General features: G+C 49.3%; 1 protein-coding gene across 3 annotated transcripts in view; it reads left to right on the top strand.

The window, feature by feature from the left end:
* The window catches only part of LOC146180365 (uncharacterized), a 451687-nt gene that overhangs the window by 119433 nt on the left and 314284 nt on the right, over positions 1-17970 (top strand). For all 3 annotated transcript variants that reach the window (XM_084579561.1, XM_084579562.1, XM_084579559.1), the window contains exon 2: positions 4684-4783. The gene's annotated coding sequence lies outside the window, so the exon portion shown is untranslated. The remainder of the gene's footprint in view (positions 1-4683; positions 4784-17970) is intronic.

Genomic DNA, 17970 nt, shown 5'->3' with positions numbered 1-17970 from the left:
CCGTATGTTGTGCGATGACAATGCACGTTAAAGAACCCCAGGTGGTCGAAAATTTCCGGAGTCCTCCACTACGACCTGTCTCACAACCTGAGTCGCTTTGGGACATTAAACCCTATAAATTAAACTTAATCGCAGCATCGCCGCGGTGGCGCAGCCGTTAGGGCGGTACACTGCTGCTCCCAAGGATGCGGGACCGAATCCCCGGCCGCGGCAGCCGCTTTTCGATGGAGGCGAAAAGCCAAGCGCCCGTGTGCTGTGCGATGTCAGTGCACGTTAAAGAACCGCAGGTGGTTGTGATTACTTGAACCCTCCGCTATGGCGTGTTACTTTGGAACGGTAAAACACATAACCAAACCAAACCTAACCATTCGCCTATAGTCTCACTCGCTGCATCGTTCGCACTCATTTAGTGTCTGAGTGTCTTTGTTGGTAGCGCGCAGCGTCTCTCACTTGTTAAGCCCCTGGATATCTCGCTGAATCGCTCAGCCTCATTCTCACTGAATCACGCACTAATTATATCTAATTCCATGACTCACGAATTCTCTTTTTTGTTCAGTTAGTCAGTGCACTTCTTTTTATTTCCGCAACTTGCCGCAAGGCGTACTATAGAATGTCATCTAACTCGCTTTCTGCCGGAAACTGGAGAAGGCTTTTGCTTTTAATGTTGTGTGTTTGCCACTTGGAGAAATCCTCCTCACTCGTCGCCGACAGTCCCACTTTCTGGAGATTCCTTGTCCTTGACGCCCTCGTCCCTGCACTTACTTACCCAATCTCCCACTTCACTTATTCACCGAATTATTCAGTCAGTCTTTTCCATTACTCCTAGCGCGGAGCCAGCGTCCCACATCGCTCATTCAGTTGCTTACTCACTGAGCCTCTTACGCGATCGCACCATTGCTTCTTCACTTTCTTCAATTACTCGAAGAGGCCAAAATTTCAGGCTGCGTTTTTTTGTTGCATGACTTTCGGCGTGAAAGAAATGCGCTAACATATACCCCTGTTCGCTTTCTTTCATTGACTCCACTTATTCTCTTTGCTTTTAGTTTTGCGTTAGGCTTCACAGGCTATGACATAAAAAAAAAGAATTACAGCCGATTTGCATAGTTAATCAAATTCGAAGTAGGTGCGTAGCACCGTTTGTCCCTGGTATACTTTTTATGCATTTTATACTTCTTGCGCCGTTTAGTTGCAGTATTAGAATCAGTAGACTTATATTCCCGCTGTCTTCGTAACCGTTGCACCTAAGCACGTCGAGCACAGCTAACCATCGCCGCAGTGCCAGACGGTCCGGCTTCATCCATTGCGACGCGAAGCAAACGCGCGGCGCAGCCGCATCCTCAGCTTTCCTTACACCATGTTCAGTGATTATCATCACAAATGAGCAAAAACAGGCACAATGAATTGCATTCCTCTTTGGAATGCACTGCTCTGTGCCCGAAAGGTCTGGGGTGGAATCATAGCGGGAGAGAAAGATTTGAGGAGAATGTAGGGCATGAGCAAAACAGATGCTCTAGAGTTTCGGCATTAATACATTCCGAGCAGTGAAAGAGGGTCTCCAGGACGAAGAAAGGTAATCGAAGAGCAGGTAAATGCACTTGAAGGCGAGCGCCAGTTAAGGCACGGAGGGAAACACAAGTTGCTTCAAGACGCGGCGAGCGGCTCGGAGACAAGGTCCAGGGATCACCGCTCGTGTACGTCTCCCATACGTGAAGGCTGAGGAGTGACTGATGCGTGGCGAGAGATTCCGAAGTTCAGGACGCGCTAGCGACACACGACTGCTCAGTCCGGAGTAACACACGCTTTTACAATGCTGCCCGGTGACGGCCGCGACATGCGCAATTCTCTCACTGGGTGCATCTGCGCGGTTGCTCAGTCCCCTCATTGTTAAGTCGCGTGATGCGGGCGTCAGTACCTTCTCTTTTTCCTCTTCAAGTTCACGGAGAGACGGACATAGAGATAGAGAGACAGAAAGAGAGCGGCTTCTGCTGCAGCTGCGCGGCCGCTCCGCCTCCTCAATGCTGAGCCGCGCATCGCAAACTTCTCTTTCTTCACTTCAAGTTCACGAAGAGAGAGAGAGAGTGAGCGGCTTCGGACAGACATTGGCGAAATTCGTGATTGTGGCTAGGCACTAAAAAGCCAGCTTTAAGTCTGCTGCACCTAATGATGCGAGCGTAAACTGTTTAGCGGGGAGACACTTGGTAGACGCGGTGAATCTTGCAGGCCCCTGCAGCGGTAGCTGCGGCACGGCTTGACGCGGCTAGTCACGTGGTATGACGTCACGCGCACGCAGGCGGTTCTCCAGGTTTGAAGTAGCGGCTTCGCTGACCTTCGAAGTTGTAGCTCAGAGAGGGTAGATAGAGAGATAACTTTTATTTGTCCAACAGAGTGTCTATTCCATGCGCCCAATGCCACGAATGAGCACGCGAGAAGGATGCTCTTTGCAGCAAACGATGGTTGTGAACACACGCGACTTCCGGTGACACTTTGTAGGCGCTATTTCTAGAGCCAGAGCTCTACCCTCTCTGTCCCACCTTCCAGAGAGGGTAGAACTACTCTCGTTCTAGACACAGCGCCTACAAAGTGTTACCGGAAGTCGCGCGTGTTCACAACTATCGTTTTCTGCAAAGAGCATTTCGTGGTGTTTTTCTTCTCGCGTGCTCATTCGTGGCATTGGGCTCATCACTGGGGCGAAAGGCGCTCTAGCGGCGCTCTCGTGTCTCACAGGTGATCATGTGCCTCCTCTTGCTGAGGTATATCAGTGTTGGAATAATTGTGTGATTTAGTAGGGGCAGGTTAAGTTCTTACCTTGCTCTGTTAACGAGTTTCTGTGTCGCACACTTTGGCCGCGTGCTGTCGTGGCATCTTGGCTTCACTTTGGCTTTCGTCACGTGGTGTCTCGGTGCTGAAATGTCCGGATTTAAATTCGGAGTTTTCCTTGTTTGTGCTAACAGACTGGCTCAGCTTGTTTGAAGACGTGATTGCTCTTTGCCTTTCGCGAGCTTGGTACGAAATTACTCTATATTGTATCGTAATGACGGACCTACTGGTATTGGCAGGCCCAGTGAGGCGGGCTGATTTTCGAACTGTACTCTCAGCACGATGTCACAATTTTCGTTCCTATGTCATTAACCGCGCTCGCTCACTCCATTCCTCAACACACTCAGTCACGCACGCACCATCATTAATTGACATTCGCGCCTTTGGCCGAAATGAGGCTCCGCTGTATTGTCATTTATCTGCCATTGCGCGGCGTTTGGCAGAGCCGGAGCATCGCGGTTGAGTGATGCTTTTGTCGACACTAATGCACTGCGCGGTTGACATGTTTTCTCTCCCTCTTACTGTTTCAGCCAGCAGGGAATTGGGCCCCTGGTGTGCTCGCGCAAGCGATGGCGTTGTTTACGCGCGCGTCATCATTCTCGCTATGTTGACGCTGCTGGTCGTTGAACCTGTGGGCGTACTACGCGCCCTCGGTGCCCCCCCCCCCCCCCCCCCCCCCTTCTCTCGGTCTTCTGGACTCATATATCCTTCTGCTGCTCATAGGATGCTTTCCTCGGCGCTTCTTGCTACAAATTAAAAGGACCAGGCTTGGTTGTGCCTCGCGCCCGCGGCCCTTATCGTCGGTGCGGCGCGAGTGGTAACCCATCCGTGTTCGTCGTTGCTGCCATCGTGTCTCTTCAGGCGTGTTCGCGGGCGGGGGCCATAACTTAGGACGGCCGCTCACTTCTCCGCTCGTCGTACGCGGTGGTACGGCGCATAGAGCGCGCAAATGGAACGGGCGAGGGAGACGGCCAGGAGTAAAGGAACTCGGCGACCGAAAAACACGACCAAGGAGTAATGGCCATTGCTATATAGCTGTTTACGCCCGCCCGCTATAGTGGGCGTGTTGGCAGGCTGAAAGCGATATATATATATAAGGAGAAACAAAAATCAAGAAAGACACGGCGCAAATAGAAAAAAAAAAAAAAACGAAATGTGAGAGCTTTCGGGGTTGTGGATGAAAAAGTGGCGTTTACAGGTGCGAGCCTTCGACTGGCAACTTGAGCCAGGAGCGTGGAGTACGGACGGGAATCCGGATGTACGCGCGCACTGTCGTAAACAAAGTGATTGCCTCTAACGACGACGAACGGGTGTTTGAAATTACTCGAATTGCGACAGGGTATCTTTCTTTCTTTTTACAGCCTCCCGTATATATATATATTACGCGGGGGGCAGCGCGCGGTACCGACGTTGCCATTTATCGTTTTTCTGCCATCTGTGTATTTGTGTTTCATTAACTTAGGAAACTTACGGGAGAGGGAGGGGGGGGGGGGATTATATCTCGGGTTTTGATTAATTAACGAATTGCTCGGATTTCGCCGTTTCTTGTTTTGAAAACAAGGTCTGGGAAGTAAAACAAAAAAGATCGAATAGCGGGGAAGGAGGAAGCGGGAGTGGTTTTTCTAGAAGGCACGACCGCTTGCGTACAGCGGAATGCAGCGTACGCAAGCGGGAGCTATAGCAGCAACAGCAGGCTCTGCGTTGTATAGCGTGATGTATTGTGGGTCTCGCGCCCAAAGCGGTTGGGCGCTTACAACAGCCTTCCTTGACCAAACTCTCGGGGAGCAGTAAATCCAGGTGCGACTGGAGAAAGGCTTCGCATTTGTTTTCTTTCTTTCTCACTTCTTTCCTGTGTCATTTGTCCAGGTGCTGACGTCACGCCCGGGCCTCCACCCCGCGCGAAAGTGGCGACCACTCAGGGAGACGTCCAAAGTCTGCTGTTGGCTGCGGTCTGCGGATTAAGTCGGTGAGTCTAATTGCTTTCATTACTGTAACGCGAAAGCACTCGTTCACGGGGCCACACTGTTCCGTATGGCGACTTAGAATAAACTTATGAGGCTTGCCTAGCAGTGGTCAAACAAAAAAAGAAAGACCTTTAATTCTCGTGCGGGTACGAAACCCTATCACTGGAGCCAATCAGTCCGCGTATTCTACTGCCTCTGTCCCGTGCTGTGGATTTCACATTGTTGTCTTTGTCGCCTTCTGAACACAAAATAAAACCACGAGATGACAAGGCTAAACATGGCCTCCACTCTGTTTAACTGCGTTAGAACCTATAATACCACATTGCGTTCTGCTTCCGGAGAACTAACATGATGTGCGCAAGAGCAGGATCTCGACCGCCTGTGCCTGGACTCATTTTGACTTCGCGCAGCGCTTGCTGGGCAGGTGGCCGGACCCATCGGCCGGCGCTGAGCAGCACTAACATTCGTCGAGAACACGCGCTGGTCCGTTCGCGTTAGGTCGGCTGTGCAGCTAACGACAGTGTTTCAGGGAATACGTTGTGAGCATTTCGGCGCATCATTGCGAAATAAATTACGAGGGACTTTAGCGACTAAAGTAGTGAAAGACGAAAACCTTCTCATCTTGTCTAGCGTTCCTGCCATCTTCAATCCCACACTTGAACGCTCTCCAAGGAACGCCACGCGACGGCCGCCGCAAAAGCGGGGCACACTTTGTCCACGACAGTACGAGCCATTAAAGGCTTCCGCCTTAATATGAATGACTAGCGCGCTTCTTTTTTTATCCTTATGAGTAGCTGTCGTGTGCACGGGTAACAATTTCCGCAAGAAACCAACTCGATAAACAGCATCCAGATTCGTTATTGTGTTGCAAACCGACGGTCGCGTTTAATATTGCAGCGGTCTGTGCCGTATTTGCCAAAAATATTATCCAGGGAGCGTATTCCGCATGCTTCTATTTTCCACTTCGTTTGGCCGGTCGGCAGCGTCAGACGAAAGCCATCGGCGATAGCCATCGCCACTGTCCGCGCGCGCCGGCTTACCACTGGCCTTTGGTAAGTGCGAGATAACCATAAGTGGACCCGAAATGGAAAATGGAAGGTTGTGGAATGCGTTCCCAGATTGGTACCTTTTGTGCCTCACTAGCATATGATGGAGTTCGTAAGACGTTTCGTCAGCGGGAAAAATATTTAAGGGCAAGGGCAAATAATTGCCCTTGCCTTGCATTGACAGAGTTAGGGGTGACTGAAAAGACGACCCTGTAGCCTGCATATCTCTTGGCGAAGACAGTACGCGTACTGTCTGTCATGACTTTGCATTTAATGGGCAGGGAGACTCTTGAAAAAAAAAAAAAAAGATCTGTCACATTTCATTTGGTCGCGTCTTCTGTGTTCCGGGTAAGATTTATCGCTAGTGTCCTGCTTGGAGGGCGGTTGGGAAAGGCGTGTCATGACGCTGTTGGACCGCCGCGATCGCCTTGCTGCGACAGTAGAGAGATTTAGCTTACCGTGATCCGCCACCGCGCGTTCCACTGCGCATGCCCAGATCCCCTTGACGCCGGTAGATGGCGCCACATACTTGACGTCAGCACATAGACCTGCCGCGTCGGGACCAATCAGCTTGTGCGCCCGCCCACGCGCGGTAGAGGGTCACGGAGGCGGATCGCGGATCACGGTAAGCTAAATCTCTCTAATGAATCCTCTACCGCTTTCACGCTGCACTGTAAACAAAAACAACTCCCTAAAGGTCTCAAACTGATGCGCTCCAGAAAAGGGGCATCAGTGTACCCTTCTGGAGAGCTTAAGTTACTATTAAAAATCAAAATCATTTTGGCACCCTTTTAATGGGTGCATCGGCACCTCAATGCACCCTATCTGGAGGGTGTGAGTTTTAGAGCCGATTTCGTCCACGGTGTAGGAAATGTACTCGTCGCGCCGGTCGGGTTTCGTGGCAGCGAGAGCATGTTTTCCACTTGGCTCGAATTATTTAAATAATGCGTACTGTATGATACCCAAAATGGCCGTCCCATATCTGTTAATTGGCCTGGAGTGGCACAGCGGCCAGGCTTAGAAGGTGCCTACGTTTGCATTACGGAGAAATACACCCTATGACATCGCTTTCCAGTTTACGATTCCGGCGTCGTTTAAACTGCCTTATTCAAATAGAAGCCACAACGAACGCATATGCGTGTATTTCGAAACATTCAGCTGTTCCGCTTTAACTCCCCGGGGGGACCGGATAACTGCGCAGGTATCTACAGTGGCTAATTTGCCTATCCCTGTAATAACCTTGGCGTTCAATGTGAACTTTCTTTATCGCTTTTTGCGAAGCAGAGTATGTAGTTGGAGTTCTTCTTATTATTTTTTTTAGTTACGAGCTAACGTTTGTTGTATTAACATCGAATGTCGTCGCCAAGTTTCGCGCTTGCAAGTATCGGGGCGTGCACTGTTTCCATGTCGAGCGGTTGGAGCCATTAGCCGACTTTCGCGGCACCTTTGTGGAATTGCCTCGTAAACGCGTTCGCGCTCGGCGAGCTAATGATTTCCTCGCGAGAGACCCGAGGGGAGCGTTCGCTGTGAAATCGCGAGCGCGAAAGAACGGCCTGTAGTCTGTGCCGTATACATACAAGTTGTGTTCCGTCCGCTGGGAATCTGGCGCGAGCGCTTACGACCCGAGTCGCCATTAACGCTCCTGTACTGGCTGTAGTTGCGTGCAGCGCGCGTGAAGCTTTAGATTGTGCTTTAGAAACCTCTCACTCTTTAAATACGTGTCGCAGTGGCCGTGCGTTAGGCAGCACGGTAGCGGCACTTTGTTGACTGACTGACTCACTCACTCACTCACTCACTCACTCACTCACTCACTCACTCACTCACTCACTCACTCACTCACTCACTCACTCACTCACTCACTCACTCACTCACTCACTCACTCACTCACTCACTCACTCACTCACTCACTCACTCACTCACTCACTCACTCAATCAATCAATCAATCAATCAATCAATCAATCAATCAATCAATCAATCAATCAATGTTACTTTCTCTATCTCTTTCACTCACTGTTTCACTCTCTATTTTTCACTCACTCTATTTTTTCCATCTACAACGCACTCGCTCTCTCGGCTTCTCCGTCCACACCGCACTCACTCGTCCTCCTCTTCCTCCTCCCTGGGGTATTCATTGCAAATGTAAGTAAAATGTGGATAAGTGTTTAAATCGATGAAAGTTCTGTCTTCGCTTCGCCCTGCATTTGCCTTCGCCGTCTGAAGAACAGCGTACTAATCAGATGCAGCTAAAGATTCATTACCTCGGTGTACGTACATATCATAAGAAGAGGTCGAGTGTATAGTGACCGAACACCGAAATGTAACATGCATGAGCTTGGAATGGCAGGCGGCATGTCTTAGAAAAGGAAGTGAGCACAAAAGCACCGCACTTTGGATTGCAAGAATTTGCGAAGGGAAATGTGCAACGCAACCTAGTAAACGAACCGATGATTAGAGGGAAGCGAAGAGGAAGAATAGTCCGTGGTCACACGAATATTGCGAAGTAGCTTCGAGAGCAGTTGAGCGAAGCGGCCTATAGTTACGAAAGATGGAACCTTCATTTATTGATTTTGTTATTGAGAATGCGTAATACTGGTGGCTGTTTTCCCATATGGTATCGTCCCTTGCGTAACAAATCGCAGGCTCTGACCGGCATGCTCCACAGTTTCGCAGCGATAACTGTATAACTTTAATAGTTTTACGTAGTGAAATAACAGGTGCCTGGCAGGGTTGCCATTCGTGCTGCTGGCAATAACTCCATAAACCGAGAACTGCTTTACTGCATAGTGGGACCGCAGTCGTATATTGATTGGGAAACCTCGACCGTGCCGTGAGGGAAGGGTCAAAGTTGAAAGGGAAAGAGGTCGAAGAGAAAGGGATGTCGTAATGAAGGAGGAGAAATGTTATTTGTACTGTGACGATACGTATAGGAATAACCTTGGTCAGGACCTTGCTGGTTCTTTGCCTTCTGTCTCTTACTTTCTTTGTCTGCGAACTGCAGTCTATGCTGCCTCGGCCGCATTTCTGTGCTCGAATAGCGGTTTTGTCGTCAAGTGGCGGCTGATTGACTACGCGTAGAACAATGAACAAGAGTCGTAACTGCACACACATATGACGATGTCAATTTACTGGCATCGATATTCCGGGAAATATACCTGACCGCGCGCTCTCGCGTTACGCAGTGGTAACCAACCTATAAATCTTAAAGCTTTGGAGCTCCCGTTCAATGGGAATGGCGCTATCGGCATTGGGCCAAGAAACCCGTGTCATGCGTGCTTTTCTGGAATGAAAATGACTGAAAATAGGATTTATAATGCGGATTACAAATCAACGCATATGACTTTACTTAGTCAAATAATTCTCGTTGGTTTCGTTTGGTTTGTGGGGTTTAACGCCTCAAAGCGACTCAGGCTATGAGAAACACCGTAGTGAAGGACTTCGGAAGTTTCGACCACCTAATTTCTTTAACTTGTATTGACGTCGCACAGCACACGGACGTCACTCCGTTTCGCCTCCATCGAAACAGCCGGCGGCGGTCGGAATCGAACTAAATTAGAGAAAGATGCTTTCGGATCTTTACGGTGCATTTCTGGGTAACTTCTTGCACATTCCACGCGTAAGGAGAATTAAGGGCGCCCCACTATTATTTCTTACTTGCGCGCGCACTTGTCTTCCCTCTTTCTTGCGTGTACATTTCGTAGCTCTGCTTTTTATTTTAGGAACAGCAATATTTCAACGTTTGCTACGTAAATGTACGCATTATGCCATAACGGCATCATTTTTTGTTGTTCCTAACATCGCGCTATTCGTTTCTTACCCGGCTGTTCAGATCGCAGAATGATTGACTTTTATCGTATGGCGAGAGTCAAAAAAAAAAAAAAAAACGAAAAAAGAAGTATCCATCAGCAAGGTCGTCGAGCTGTGGGGCAGCTATGTCACTTACAACACTCCTACAGTTAGGAACTGCTGGAGGAGGGTTATCAAGCCTCAGCAGATGTCTCGTCCTTGAACACTAAACTTTTGTAGTTGCTGTGTTCGAAGAGCTATGGCTAATTTGTACCGGGCATCTTTGCTGTAATCTTCACCGCCATTGTCATAACCAGTGGACTTTCATTAAGGCCGTTATTATTCCGAAGTTCTCAGTCATTGCCTGCGCCGTCATTCGCCAGACTTGACCTCGCGGATTTCTTGACCGCATCCTGGATCTGTACCCATCGTCCTGCTGTAAGTTACAGGCGTACAGCAAAGAAGGTGTCTGTGGTGCGTTGATAATCTGATTCTCATTACACGGCTGAGCGAATGGGGCTGCCCTCCACGTACAGTGGCGTGTTCCCGAGAGGACAGCGGGACCTGCGGCTATAATTTAAGCAACAGGACCACGATGCAAGTCGCTCAGTGATACGATGGACTGGTGGGGATCAAATGCGCGGCCTGCCGCTACAACAGGGTGTCAAGACAGAAGACAGTGCCGATTCGGTGCTCGGAGCGTAAGAAAGGCAGCGGGAAGGATGGTGTGAACCGACAGAGGAGAGAGGAGGAGCGATCGTCCGCGCGCGCGCGCTGGAGTGGAAGAGCGCGCTGCTCAGTGCGGCGCCTTGGGTGGCCAAACCGCTGCCGTCCGTCACTGCGCGCAATGATGCGCGAGCTGAAAGGCGATGCTGCATCTTGCATTTCGGGTGCCTATAGTGTCACACTCCGCGGCTTCTGACGTTGTGGGGGCTTTTCTTGGAGTAATCCGCGTTGGTGCTGTCGTTTACGAGACGAAGGGCGTCGCCCAGAGTAAGTGACGTAAGTTCAGATGAACTATCGTTATCACTATCGTCACGATTATCACGTGACGCGTTGTTTAGACGGGTACCATTTGTTACTCCTCTTTTATACCGATGGATTACGATCCAATTAATATATTGACGGTGGCTGTGTACGCCGCGAGCACACGTGACGGCCATGACCCCCTCCTACACCACGGCCCTCTAAACACGGACGTCCTTGAAACCTGTGCCTCGTTACAAGAAGGTTCGGTTTTGAGGTTTAACTTCCCAAAGCGGCTCAGGCTATGTGAGACGCCGTAATTGAGAGCTCCGGCAATTTCTACCGCCTGGGGTTCTTTACCATCCAACTGACATCGCACACCTCACCTGCGCCTTGCTTTTCGCCGCATTCCTTCCATGACATTTAATATTGGGAGGCGTACTAACTTACATGTATACCGCTTGACCGCCGCGCTAGCGCTGTTAGCTGGTATGGATGCACATCTGTTACTGCTCGTAAGCAGTACTTACCCGGTAATCCTGTATACTCGGCGCTACTACGTCCTCTCTGTGCTGAAATTCCCTACTGCTACCGCCTGTACTACGTACATCTCTACTGTGCTGAAACTCTCATACCTTATCAGACCATACCGTACGATGAGACACCATACCATGTGTAATACCACAGCTAAACATGTCATAATGCCAGTACACCTCAAGGAACCCCATGTGGTCGAAGTTATTTCATAGGCCTTCACTACGGCTTCCCTCCTAGCCGGAGTATCTCTGGCACGTTAAACCCAATGAACCATACCATACCATACCATACCATACCATACCATACCATACCATACCATACCATACCATACCCTACTCTACCCTACCCTACCCTACCCTACCCTACCATACCGTACCGTACCGTACCGTACCGTACCGTACCGTACCATGCCATACCATACCAAACTATACCACACACCACACCACACCACACCACACCACACCACAAAAAACCACACCATACTATACCACACCATACCATACCATACATCATAGATGCAGTGTAATGCGTCGTGCCGAACTGCGTGATGTCATGTCGTGTCGTACGTGTTTAGTTTAGTTTGAGCGTTTTAACGTCCCAAAAGCGACTGAGGCTGTGAGACGTCATAGTTGAGTGCTCCGGAAATTTCGACTACCTGGAGTTCTTTAACGTGCACTGACATCGCACAGCACACGGGCGTCTTGCATTTCGCCATCATAGAAAGGTCGATCCCGCATCCTTGGGCACACTAGCCGAACGATCTAGCTACTGCACAACAGCGGCGGGGCGTGCAGCACATTGCCGTGCGCACTTGACCCCATTCCATGCCATACCACACCATACCCAAACTTGTCGTATCGTGCCATTTCGTGCCGTACCGTACCAAGATCGTCGTACGCAGTGCATGTTTGTGCAGCGCTGCACACAACTCGTAACCGGCGAGTCGTAGGCCATTCGGCGCACGTTCCTTTGCCGTACCCACTGCCAGCCGGCGCAGCGGCGGCGCGCGCCGCCGAGTGTGTTGTCCGTGTGTGTGGGTCGAGGGGTTATCGTTCGTCGCGGTCGAAAGGAGTCCGTCGATCGCGCGCCGAGTGCGGCGTTCTTGCTCGCCTCGCTCGCGGCGGCGTTGATTGTGCGCTCTGTCTCTCGCGGTTCGGCGCGCACGTGGAGGCCCCTTCTCTGTCTGATCGATTCCGGCCGTATTGGGCTGATCGCTCATGGGGCCGAGTCTTGCTTCTCCGAAAGCATAAGGAGAACGAAGGCTGCGTATAACAAGGAAAGAAAGAAAGGAACAAGAAGGCAGACTGGGATTAAAGAAGGCGCAATCAAGATGAAAGAAGGAAAGAAAAGAAACAGAGACGGAAAGGGAAGAAGGAAAACGAATAATGAGGGGGGGGGGGTAGAAAGAAAATGTGAATGATTGAAGAATGGAAGGAAAGAAGGGGAGGGAAGGGAGGAATAAAAATAAGGAGAACGAAAGGGAACGAAAAGGAGGAAAATAATTAATAATCCCCAGGGCGAGGGGCATCAGAGGGGAGTAGCACAAGGTACAAGGTAACGATAAATGCAGTAATGCAGCAGTGGCGTAGCAAGAATTATTTTTCGGAGGGAGGGGTGTGGTTGCTATACACGAAGCTGGTCAACAAAAATGGGGCGAAAATAGGCAGAAAGGAGGGTGGAAGGAGCGCTCAGAAAATTTCTGGAGGAGCTCTGACACCGATACACCCCCTCCCCCCCCCCCTCTCTCTGGCTACGCCCCTGTAACCTTGTATACAAACAAGTTTAACCTAATTATACAATGTTAGCTAACTTATTGCGATAAGGTTGGTTATCACCAATTAATTGTTCCATTCTCGAGATGTGAGAATAAATGACTGACCTGACGGCAGTGGGCCTTTCGCAGAACAACTCATCTTCGTACAATGCTTGGACGCGAGGGTCTTATCATCGCTCTCTCTTGAACTTTATTAGAACAGCCTACCTTTTTTCTTTCATTTAATATCCCTTTAAAAATTTTACATATTCTATTATATGACCTGAGGCAATAAACAATGTTAATAAAAAAATAAATGGCTGAAAAAGGTTTGTGTTACAGCGATTGGTACCGACCTTGCGAATGCGACCAATGCAATGAGACTGAAGCGTCTGCCCATTACTGTACACTGAAGGGCTAGGCGACCGAAGTCGATATTTTTAACATTAGTTTGCCGCATCTGTAACCGCAGGCGGTAGACGCTAGGCTTCATTGCCATTATAACAATAGCCTTCAGAATTGGCCGCGTACCGTCGGGTCTTCCTCAGTGTGTGCCTTTCAGCAATGCCGTCGTGCGCCTACGCTTAGGCAAGAGAATTGTGCTCGTAATTTTCTCCTAGAATATCGCTCGCCCCGACAGTGGTGCTCTCGCATCGCCCGTGACCGTCCACGCGTCACGTGATCCGTGTGCCTGTCAGTTACCAAAGTCTGCAAAACCAACTAATTTCCTTCCCCACCCACTCAGTAATAATTCAAAGCTGAACGGCGCAAAATAGAAAGAGGAGAACGACGAAAGCCTAGTCATGATGAGTGATGCCTTGTCATTGTAGTCGTTGGCACTCATAGCTAAGCATTTTGATGGGAAAGCATTACTTCGCTATGTTAATAGATTTCTGTCCGCAGACCATGTCCGCAGTCCGTGTCCGCAGTCCGTGTCCGCAGTCCGTGTCCGCAGTCCGTGTCCGCAGTCCGTGTCCGCAGTCCATGTCCGCAGTCCATGTCCGCAGTCCATGTCCGCAGTCCATGTCCGCAGTCCATGTCCGCAGTCCATGTCCGCAGTCCATGTCCGCAGACTGTGTCCGCAGAACGTGTCCACAAAATCGTGTCCGAAGCAGTTGTGAGTAATTGAGAAGTGGTAGAGGTTAATGTGTGGTGTCAATCAATAGAGAGTGAAGTAATTTTGTGTCCAAAAACATAATTAGGTCAATAAGTAAATTAGGTAATTAATTAGAATAACTGGTTCACATGAAAGGAAAGGCGCAGTATACCACACTTGTTCTGTTGACACCTGCATCCCGCCGTAAGGGAAGAGAGGAAGGTGTGAGTGAAAGCGGAAAGAAAGAAAGGGGTGCCGTAGGGATGACGTTAACGGTGTGACGTCACGAAACCGGAAGTAGAGCCGAAAAAATGGCATAGGAAGGGATTGGCGCGCAATTTGAAGCACCAAAGATTAAAATGGGTAAACAAGAAATTAATTAATGTGAGGTAGAGGATGTGACGACACGCAGCCGGAAGTAGAGCCGAAAAAGGGCATAAGAAGTGATTGGCGCGCAATTTCAAAGTACCAAGGACTAAAATGGACAAACAAGAAGTGAACTAAGCAACTAGAAGCAACCAGAAGCAACCAGAAGCAACCAATAGCAGCATTCGTGCTTTCGCATTACTCCAATGCAGATTCTGCAGTGCTATTTAATTTTTTACTCATTAACGATCAGTTGCGGTCGTTTAAAATCATCATTTGACGCATTGGTCGTTCCGCAGTCATTAGCAGTCATGATGAGTTATACCTAGTCATTGTAGTCATTATAGTTATTACCACTTATCACTAAGAATTTTTACCCATTTCCAATCTGTTGCGGTCATTACAAGTCATGGTTTGAATATTTGTCATTAAAAGTCATTTTATTTATTTTAATCATCATTATCAGTCACTGGCATTAGTAATTTGATTTATAATTGTCCATTGATAACCTTTATTCATTACCTATCACCATCAATCGTTTTAATTCTCAATCGCCCTCCTCACAGGTCCGCTATTTGCGAGTGCACATCAGCGCACATATGCGACGCACAAATCACGCGCACAGATTTTCGTTCCATGAGCATAGAAGGGCTTTCGCCTCAAAAACCGAAGTCACTTAAAGCGAAAGGGGAATTACTGAGCCTAAGATCATATCAGCAGCGGTGCAATTGTACGGCTGTCAGCCGGCCGCAAATCTCTCTCGCGGAATCGCCTCTGAGATGCTTGCAATTTGCATGAGCGCGGACTGTCCCCAGCTCACGAATGTACAGTTACTTGCAGTTGAAGCTCGGAGTGCATCCGGGACATAATATGCGGTCGTTCGTAGCAATATATTCTGCGCGGTGCTTCAGGTTGTTTGTGACTCGAAGAGAAGGAAAAAGGTCTACGCCGTCGGGCGGCTCCAAAGAATAACGGCAGAGGGGAAAAACAGGGAAGGGGGGCACTGTCATGGGTGGTGACAAGCGGGCGACCCTCGCAGACAGCGTGCTTTCGTGAACGGCATAGCGATGGAGAGAGAGAAAGAGAGGAATTTGTTGTCACAAAAAAAAAAAAGAAAAAAACAGTTTTATAGTCAGTGCGAATTAGTGTCGTGTGGCCGGTTTGTGTTGGACTCTTCACACTGTGGCAGTCATGTTGGTTTTTGTGAATCCTGTGGTGAAGCTCTTCACATTTCTGAATTTCGCATGTTTTCATATACGGCTCATATGAAAAAACGAGAACAATGCGTAGTATATGCGCACTGTACGGCCAGCGAATGTGGAGAAATGTAAATGCACTCTCGGTACTTTGTTCGCATTTCTGCGCAGAGGCCAGTGCTCAGAGGCAAAATTTTGGAAGCTTCCAACGTTTATCCCACGTTATCATTACCCGCCGCGGCACGCAGTCTGTATCAAAGAAGTCATTCTAGGAGCGGCTTGCGCATAAGTGCAGTCCCATCTGATTCACGCCATCCGCGAGTTAGGCTGGCAAAATAATTACGATAAGCGACTTTTGAGAAGGTATGTGTTGCTGTTATAACCATAATTGGAACAGAGTGACCGTGTTGATTAGAGAATAGCGGAGCGCCAATGCGCAGAATGCCGAAAGGGTGAAGGGTGTGTGGCCAGGTGTGATTAGGGTCCCACAACCATCTCCGTCCTTGTTTTTGAACAGCCTAATTCCACGGCCCGCTGCAACACTTGCGACAAGCTTTGTGAACCCGCGCGATGCGCCCAGTGGGATCCAAGCTGCGCCACTGCACAGCAAGCGTGATGCTGTTTATGGTCGGTTGATACCGGTGTTGACGGAGACCGCCGTAAAGGGTTCATTATAGTCGCGTTTTTTACCTAAGTCTTCTTGTTTCATTTTTCTTGTTCTCTTTGCCGCTCGGGTCAATTGGTCCCGGTCGTAAAATATGTTTGCGCTCTTTGCGCACGCCGTACGGTTGCTGGGCTGCCGCTGTAAAAACGTAGCTCGTATAGTAAACGCCGCTTCTCGAGTGTCACCACCACGATCACTCGACATGCCTGCATTCGGTCGGGGCTGTCTGTCCTGACGTCGGCGCATCGCGCTCGGGGTAGCTGGGATCAGATATGCATCCCATGATCGGACGCCTGCTATAGTACTACGCGGTATGTTTGTGCTGATGCCGGGTGTCGACCTTCTGCTGTTAGTTCTCGGGCTCCTTTTCCTCCCTTTCCTCTGGTATCAAATCAATGTCGTTGACCTGCACCCCCTCCCCCCCCCCTCTCTCTCTTCTCCCTGCATGTCTACAAACCCCGTGAGCATTACTTTAATTACGTGAGCAGTGCTTTAATTATGAACAGCCCAGTGTTCGCTATCGCATAAGTCGATTCGTAGCAATAATATGGCGCTGCTTTAAGACAATGTTTTACGTCAGCATGGGTTTGGGAAGGGCTGGGGCGCAGCTTATTATTTTTTTTTTTTCGTGGGGCGGGGAAGGTTGGTTATACGCCCCTTCACAACGTACCTGGCACGTACATCCTAGGTTTTCGAGGTCAAGTTGACATACTAGTATCTCAGTCGGCTCGCCTTTTTATCTTCCCTATAAGCGACTTCTTTAACTCGCCGGAGTTCCCAAGGATGGGTGGGGCCGCTCACTCGTTCGAAAGCCTACTTCTTTCCTACCTGTATGCCTTTTGGACTTTCTTCTCTTCTGAGCAGCCAGCATCGAAGAATTTGCCGTCGCCACATCGCTATCTGTGTTCTTTATATTCGCTTCTCTTTGAGCGTCGGCGTGATTCTGTGGCCGTTTCTCACGGTGATTCATTACCGGCGTTCCCTGCCAACTGTCGGTCGTACTTCAGTCGAAGACGCTTTCGTAAGGAGTTTCCCCACTTCTCGGTGGCCGCTGACGCTTCGAGCGGAGGATAAAGAGAGGGCGTAATCGCCTACGTTAATCTGTAGTAGTCGGCGGTGAGCTCTGAGGGAGACGCCGTGCGCACCCGCTCAGTTGTGTTCAGTGCATTTGGGTCGTGTGTGGAATGAAAGCAAATAACATGCCGGCTTTTGTTTTGTTTTTGAAGGAGAACGTAGGGGATAGAGGGAAACAATATCCGAGGTAAATGCAGCTTTGTCGCCCCCTTCTTCTCCCCGTAGGACAGTTCGATGAGTTACCAACGGGCACATTACTTAGCCCTATACACTCTAGTATAAAAGAAGTGTGGCCTTGTCTTTTTAGAGGAGTAAATAAACCGATGCTTTGGTAAACCCCTTTTGGGTATAAACAATTGAACCTTTGTCGGGGGTAGATCTGTCAGTCGGATAAAGGTTGCCTTTGGCTTAAATGGTACTATAAGATTTTCACGACTTTACAATTTTTCTGAAAGACTACTAACTGATCAATCCCGCAAGAGGTGCAAACGTGTGCTTCGCCCTTGTATGTACGCATAGCCCAGGCGGGATAACCTTATCGTGCGATCATTTGTGCCACCTTGCACTAGCATGACATGTCGTTATGCGGTAATTAAAGAGGTTAATTGGACGCAAGTGCAAGCGCGATGGCCACATTTCAATTGAGGCAAAAAGCCAGAGGCTCGTGTGCTGTGCGATTTCAGTGCACGTTAAAGAACCCCAGGTGG

This window comes from Amblyomma maculatum, chromosome 9 (assembly GCF_055883805.1).
Source record: "Amblyomma maculatum isolate TAMU_Amacu chromosome 9, ASM5588380v1, whole genome shotgun sequence".
Taxonomy (NCBI): domain Eukaryota; kingdom Metazoa; phylum Arthropoda; class Arachnida; order Ixodida; family Ixodidae; genus Amblyomma; species Amblyomma maculatum.
The sequence above is the reverse complement of the archived record's forward strand: the minus strand, read 5'-3'. Positions and strand labels throughout refer to the sequence as shown.